This window comes from Solanum stenotomum, chromosome 11 (assembly GCF_019186545.1).
Source record: "Solanum stenotomum isolate F172 chromosome 11, ASM1918654v1, whole genome shotgun sequence".
NCBI lineage: Eukaryota > Viridiplantae > Streptophyta > Magnoliopsida > Solanales > Solanaceae > Solanum > Solanum stenotomum.
Genome location: NC_064292.1, coordinates 11398334 through 11407090, shown reverse-complemented (window position 1 = coordinate 11407090; position 8757 = coordinate 11398334).

Genomic DNA, 8757 nt, shown 5'->3' with positions numbered 1-8757 from the left:
ATTGTTTTTATATAATATTTATTAATATGAAGAAATTAATATATAGAAGGGCAAACTTGTCAAATCTAAATTAATTTGTATTTATTTTAAATAGGTTTAAAGAATGGTTACAAGAAAATGAAAATAAGGGAGGTAGACGTAATATAGTAAACCACAGGGTAAGGGAGTGTTATAGAGCGAAACCTGGAGGAAAGTCTCTGAAATTATCCCAAAAAATGACAAATTATGCTGGAAAAAAGATATGAGTAATAACTGTAGTAAAATAGTAGTCCAATTAAAGTACAAAAATAGATTGTATCAAAAATAGAAGGAAAAAATTTATACAAGTAAAAAGAAGAAGCTAAGAAATCGATTTAAAAGTTTAAAAAAATTTGAAACGAATACTACTCTCTCTGTCCTATTTTATACTCCCTCCGTTTCTTTTTATATGTCATTTCATTTTATAAATAGTTGGATCATAATACTTGTCATTTTATAAAATTAATACATAAATTATCATATTCCTCCCATTATACCCTTGATAGAGTAGTTAATCAATCTTGATACATTAACTTCTTTTTCCATTCACTATTCTAAAAAATCTGATTTTGAAAAAGAAATATCAACAAACAAATTAAAATATTTTTACACAAAATATATAGGAAATTTGAGATGGAAAAAATTTAATTTTTTAAACTTTTGGATCAATCGGTGAAAAAGATTGTCTCCAAAAATAAACTCAAAAATTTAAATAGTCATCTAAATGCATTTTAATTTTTGAAATCTAACATATTCATCATTTATTATAAGTTGACTTAAGAAAACATTAAATAAGGATAGAAGGGTTAAGTTACTTAATTTCTTAATGCAAGTGCAAATTAAAAGATGGCATATAAAAAGGAACGGAAAGAGTATGTATTAGTTTGATTCGAAAAATTTTATGGTGATTGAGGCATACCATGTAATAGTTGTATGAGGGATTATTTTAATAGATAAAAATTTATGGGTCCCATTTCTTTATAACTTTTTTTTTTCATTTCTCTTCCCACTCCTCCACTCCACCTTTTATTTACCCCTCCATGTAGAGTACGGAGTACTTTGTAAATTTTTTAAAATTTAAATAAATTTCATTACACAATAAAAATAATAATATCCTAAAATTAATATTTCATTATCTCTTTTTCGCATTATTTCTTCAATTCTTCAATAAACAATTGTAATGTCCTAAAATTAGTAATTCATTTTTTTATTATGTTGATAATTCATAATATTCATTTGTTAAAAATCAAATATAAATAGATATATTAATATTAATGTAGATTTAAAGTCAAATAATTACGTATTTTAAAAAAGCTAAATTAAGATTTGTTCGCTTAATGTCATACAAAATCAATTGTATTATTTCAAGGACAAATATAAATAGTTATTTAAAATTACTTGTAAATCAACAAAATCAAAATATAATTAATTGATTTTTTTTTCATTTTACTCTCTCTATTAATTTATTATTTTTTGCTCTTGAAATTCAAACTATAAAATATTTCTTTATTATATTAACATGAAAGGAATTGCAACTAATAATATTTTTTTGGTTGAATTGCAACATAGTGAGAAGGTTATATTTTTGCACAAACACTATAAGTTGCAATTCTTATCATGTTAAAATAATAATAAAATAATAATTTTAAAAATAATTAAATTTCACATAGCTTGAATTTCAAGAATAAATATATTATCATATAATTGAGAGAGTATGTATGTATGTAGGAGTTTATGGATGATTTTCGATTTTGGGTTACATGAAAATAGTAACAAAACTTATGTAAGTATTCATCAAGATTACTAATGGTCTTTATGTTATATTTTCTTGATAGAGAATATTTGATACATTTAATGTTTACGAAATTAAAAAAATATGAAATTATTGAGAAGAAAAAATAATAATTTTATACTCCTTTTATTTTTCATACTAGTTATTTTACTTTTTAATACATTCTTTAAGAAATTATTAATAAAAATGATAATTTATTAATTTACCTTTATATTTATTTTATTTTTGCAATTTTACAAATTTTATTTATACTTTCAAAAGAATTAATGGTTAGGGTAATGAAAATTAAAAAAAAATTATAGTTTACTTTTTGTTAATTGATAAATAATTTTAATAATTATTTTTAGTAATTTAAATAATTAATATAGTATAGGAAAATAATACTAAATGTTAGGCGTATGATGAGTTTGGCTAAATTTCATACTTTTAAATTATTTGAAGATAAGAAAAATAGCAAAATTTGAAATAATGGTAAAAAAACAAGAAGTCAAAAAGTTGAATAATAGGAAAAAAGTTAAAAAGTAAGAGAGAAAAAACTTTGGCCCATTTTTTCTGAAAATGGGACCCAAGAATCCATTTGTCAAATTATGAAAGGAGCCTCACACAACCACCTCATACTTATCCTCAACCACCATAAAAATTTTCGTTTGATTCGACCAGACATAAAGCTTAAGAAAGAAAAGAAGATTTTTTAAAATTTATAATATAAAATAAGTGAAAGATATTTATATGGCTATAAATCATTTTATTAAAGATAAAATTGACATTTTAAAGTTAAATTATTACTTATATAGAAATGTGTCAGTTTTTTAGATGGACTAAAGTAGAGTAAATTAAATGAATTGAAGACGGAGGGAGTAACTTTATCGAGATTCGAGAGGGTTGACCAAAGATGAAAACTTTTGGCTCTTGGAAATACTTTTTAAAGAACATTTCCATGTTGTGTATTATTTTCATATATTGAATTGAATTCCAAGATACAATAATTTATTACCATAATATATTGTGACAATTGCGGTGATGCGAACAGAACTTGACAATTGCACAATGTGATATAACGTCAGACTATTTTAATTTAGGCTTTAAGTCATTTGCGGCCTTTTAAAGTTGTTCGCATAATTCTCTTAGACACTTCAATCAGGGCTAGTACCTATTGAACACTTTTATTTATTCAAAATTTGTTTCTATTAGACATTTTTCGACAATAAGTAAAAAAAAATAAAGTATGTGTAATACACTTGCCGTGATGTGGCAAAATGACTAATTAAAAGATAACATGTGGCGTTGGGCCCAAAAATTTTCCAAAATTTTTTCAAATAAATTTTCCATCTATTTTTTTTTTGGAAAAATTACAAAAATATACTATGTAAGACCATTATTTACATAATATTCTTTTAATCTTTTTATTTACAACATTAACATTTTAATTACAAATATATACATAACAATATAATAAAATGCACTTTTTTTTTACGTGGGATACGGTTTTATTTACTACTTTTTGGGGTAGTGTGTTATGGAATTGATAATTTACTATTTTACCTTTTGAATTTTCAAGCACAGTTATGTTGTGATACGTTTCTTTTTTTAAAAGAAACATCTTTTAATTTATCTTTCTTTTCTCTCTCTCTCCTAATTTTTATCATGAAATCACACCATTTAATTTTTTATTCTCTCACATATTAGTTTTTGGATAAAATCTCCATCTTTTCTCATGAAGAATTTTGGTTCTTCTTCATACTTGTTTTTTTTCTTCAAAATTATCTATATTTTGAGATAAAATTGTGTGTTTTCTTTGATTTATACGATCATGAATAGGAAAATTTCATGAATTCGATTTGTAGAAATAATCTGGGTATTGACAGCCGAATTGCAATATTAACAATCTTGATGTGTGTTCGAGATTAAATTTCGAGTTGAATGCATTTACTTTGTCTCCCTAATCTTGTTATCGGTAGTGAAAGGTCTATCTATGACTCCTAATTTGACAAAAAAGAAAGGTAAGGAGAAAGGTTTCAACTGTTGATTCGAAGGTGTACTTGTATGATAGTAATTTTATATAGAAGTTCATCTTAGAACAATTTCTTCCATCACTTTATCTTATTTTGAGAAATTACTTTGTCATACAATTAAATAGAATTTTATTGTTTTTTGATGATTTTTTGGTATTTCATTGTGCCTATTTAGTCTTTCTTGAAATTCTGAAAAATAATAATTCTCAAAATGTGGTATTGTTCATTCTAGTGTTGGACTTGAAAGGTAATATTTGATAGAAATTATGTTGGTGTTCGTTGTGGTATAAAATGACTAGCTGAAAAAATATTCATAAAATTATTAACAAACGTGCATTATATGATATAAATTATGGTATAAAGGTTGGTATTCAAGCTATCAATTTAGCAAGAATAATTGTTTTTTGATGATTTTTTGGTATTTCGTTGTGCCTAATTTTTAGTCTTTCTTGAAATTCTGAAAAATAATATTTCGCAAATGTGGTATTGTTCATTCTAGTGTTGGACCTGAAAGGTAATATTTGATAGAAATTATGTTGGTGTTCGTTGTGGTATAAAATTACTAGCTGAATTTTTTTTTATAAAATTATTAACAAACGTGCATTATATGATATAAACTATGGTATAAAAGTTGGTATTCAAGCTATCAATTTAGCAAGAATATTATATCATATTTTAATCCAATAATATACCTCAATATAAACGTACAAATTTCTTGCAGTGTACAATAGATATAAGGTTGAATTGGGGTGTCCAAATAAAATATGCGGACAACTTCAAGGGGCTCTCGATGACTTAAGCCTATAATATACTAACTTATACCATATTTATACCAACATTATATCATATAAAATACTAACCTTCATGAAATAAATACTGCCATATTGTCATATAAAATAGTAACTTATACCATATATCACACCAATATGGTATCATATAATATACTCCAACTTTCCTTCAAATCTATGCTACCATATAGTCATTATATAATATACTATTTTATTCCATATATCATATCAATAAGATTTCGTTTAATATACCAATTTTTATTGAAATAAATACTACCAATTAGATATCATATAATATACTAACTTATACCATATTTCACCCCAACGTGAAATCATATAATATATTAATATTTATTGAAATAAATATTTTCTAATATATTGACATTATGTTAATTGATTTACATCTTTTTTGTTCGAAATTATTCATTTCAAACCATAACAAAACCAACATCGTTGGAATTAATAAAAATAAAATTAACAATTGAAAAAATAACACCATTCTGAAAAATGCTTAAACATTGAATAATTATGCAATCGTTTATAGCATAAAATACTATTCTGAAAAAAAATATTTATTCAAAATAATGAAAAACAACAATCAATTCTTAAATATTTTTCAAAATTAACTATGGAAAAAGGAATTATATTTGAGGTTATGAAAGAGAAATATTAAATAACAATTGAGATATTTGTGGAAAGTAAATAACAACATGGAGTAAATTAAGGGATTAGAATTTTATTTACTATAGAATTGTGCGTGGGTTATTTTTCATTTAATATTTTTTTTATTTTATTTTATTTTGTAATGATTCTATTGCTATTTTGGTGTAAAGTAAAACTATTGTTATATACGTGTTATTTATGTTCTTAAATTGTATATTTAAGTTTTTTTCCCTTTTTTTTTTTATAAAAATAAAAATAAATGAGTAGCCCAACCCTACCCATCCCCCTTTCTTCTTCATCTTCTTCCTAGCAAGATTTTATTTCTCAAAGGACAAAATTCAATTCTTTGTTAATTGCTTACATAATTATTTTTTATTCCTAATACGTGAGATCGATATATTCAAAGAGACTAATACAAGAATGATGAAGAAAGACACTGTCAATCGTCTTGAGATCGATAACAAAGAGAAATCGAGAGGACCTAAATTAATTTTATTGAATCAATCTGATATTATGTTTGATAATTTTAGTGGGTTTACATTTTAATTTGAATGATAATATTTGTTCGAAGGTGACCAAGGTGGACGTCGATCGGCTAACTTTTTTCAGTCTGATGTTCTTTCTTCTTTTTTTCCTCCAAATTTAATTAGTTGATTCAATTTTTATTTTTTAATAAATGTTGAAAAGAAATATAATAGAAAAAGAAAAGAAAAAAATGGAGTGCAGTGGTCTTCAAGGAGAAGACGACTTACAGGGGTAGGGTGGGGGCTCTCTTTTTTTTTTTAAAGAATTAGTATTACTTTTAAATATATATTTGTTAAAGTTAAATTATTTAAATGCCAAGTGGCACCCAAAGAAGAAAAAGTATTAAGTTTTTTTGGAAAAAATAAAATATTATTTAAGTTTTTTCACGCGCTCAGCGAAAGTGTAAAATACTTCTTTTGCCACATCAATATTTTGTGTTTAATAGGTATATTTTTTTAACAATTCAGGTGTTCAATAGGTAATAGTTATAGTTGAGATGTTTAAGTGAAATATACAGACAACTTTAAGGGGTTGCAGATGACTTAAGCCTTTAATTTAGTTGTTAGACTTTGTCAATAACTTTAAAAACATAACAATGTATAGTTTTGGACACACAGCTTACCATAGTTATTGCTTACAATTAATGCATTCCATTAAATCCAATAAATATTTTGCCTAATATCCATAGTAAAATAAATGAGTATAATTTTGTGGAGACATTTTTTTGAACTACTATGACTACTTCGACAATGAAAGAGAGAGCTTAAAAGGAATTGTTTTTTGTGTATGATCTTCTAGAATGTTATCATTTCAGATAATTGACCATATAATATAATGCAAGTAGAAGTTTCCCGATTCGATTATATATCTTACAAAGTTATTAAGTATTTAAATTTAGCAAATGATTTTAATTGAAGGAATATATTAGAATACCATTCTGACTTTTGATTGTTTGTATGAGTCACATTTGCTTTTAATGATTTCCAGCTATTATTATGTCTCAGGTGGTTAAATTATAATATCTTATAAGTTTAGGGTCTAGTTAAGTATTTTTTGGTGAGTTTTCAAAATTATCATTTGTGACAGATTTTAATTTCCAGATATATGTGTTTTATTTAAAAATAATTATTAGACTGGTTTAGAGGGTCGCCACTTAATTTTTAAAGTAAAATTAAGAAAACTAATTTTTTCAAAAGATTAAAACAGAAATCAATTGAAAATATTAAAGGGTTCGGGGTTCACATCAATGTTCTAGGAAGGGTTTTAAAGCACCTAGAACATCCGCTAACATGCGGTTATCTGGTAATTAACTATTTGGCTAAAATTTTAAGTAATATGAATATTTGTCTAAGTTGCGAACAAATAGTTTAAAACTATAAATTATTTTTAAGGGCAAGGGAAAAATTACTTAGACAAATAACTTATAAATATTCTTGAAGTGATAACCTTATTTAATTTTAGAAAGAAAAAAAAATAAGTGTTTGCTCAAAATGGACTCTTTTGGGGAATGGAATTTGTAAATCATTGACTTTTTCACTAATCTCAAGAGAATTGCAAGAGCTCAATTTGCTATTTAATAAACTCTTATAAAAAGGATAATTAAGATTTAAGCAAAGATGATAACTTTTGGCTGTTGGGGTTATTTTAAGAACATTTCCATGTTTTGTATTATTTTCAAATAATGAACTGAATTCCAAGATGCAACAATTTATTATACTATATATATAAAAGTAATATATTACGGCAATTGTGGTATTTAATGAGAGCATGACTTGATTATTATTTTCAGTTTTTTTTTTATTGTTCGAGACTTGGTTCCAATGTGATTATTTTCAATTTTTTAATATTTTTTTTTAAAAAAATCAAACTATATTTTTTTGTTTGAAACATCTTTAGGATTGTTCTAAATATCATGTGAGAAATTCAACACAAACACAATATTGTAGCCGTGTAACTATAATTTTATGAGTTGACATATGCAGAGTAAATATTTTTTTTTCAGTAGTGTTTATACACTTTTTTATATTATGGTATAATATAATATGGATACACCTACATAACTAATGTATCTACTTTGTATAAAAGTATATTAAAATATATCTATCTTAAATAAACATGTATAGTAATGTATAAAAGTGTATTAAGTATGACTAGCTATACTGACGAACTTGACCTTCTGTTTTATTTAGTTTCAATTCTAGTTTAAAATCAATCCAAATTTCCACCAAACGGCGTCATATTTGTAGACAACCTCCTTAGACTATTTTCAACTAGTCTAAACGTCACACTTTTAACTTTCTCATAAATATCATATTCGAAATTCAAAACCACCTCTTCAAGGTTACTCAATAATAATGAGTTATCTTCTTAATATGTTTTTCACCACCCAAATCATACAAAATGAGTATTCTAATTATACAAGTTGAACTCCAAACAAAACAAATTAAGTTTGTTAACTAACCATCAATAAAACTCATAATTTACAAATTCAATTTTGAAGATGTGAATTAAAAGATTTTAACAGTGGAGACAATCTAATTTCTTACGAAATGGGCTAATGTTGGATAGGGTGATGCAATAACTCTCTAATGAACATAGGGTGTAACAATTTGTCTAAACATTACTCCCTCCATTCCATATTAAGTTAATTTTTGAGGCATTTTTCATTTTTCAAATTAACTTAATTGTTCAGTTTTCAAGACTACTTTTAGAGTGTTCTTCCAATTTTAACCTTCATTAGTTAGTATTGGAATTAGTGATTAATTAATATTTAGTTATTTTAATCATAAATTTGACAATAATTAATAAGGATAAAAATGAAAAAGTAGGTTCAATTTATGTTTTAATCTACTTTTCTTAAAGGGTGTGAAACACCTCAAAAATTAACTTAATATGAAATGGAGGGAGTAATTTATTTGAATTAATGATTAGCGGCTATTTATTGATTGAATCTAGAGAT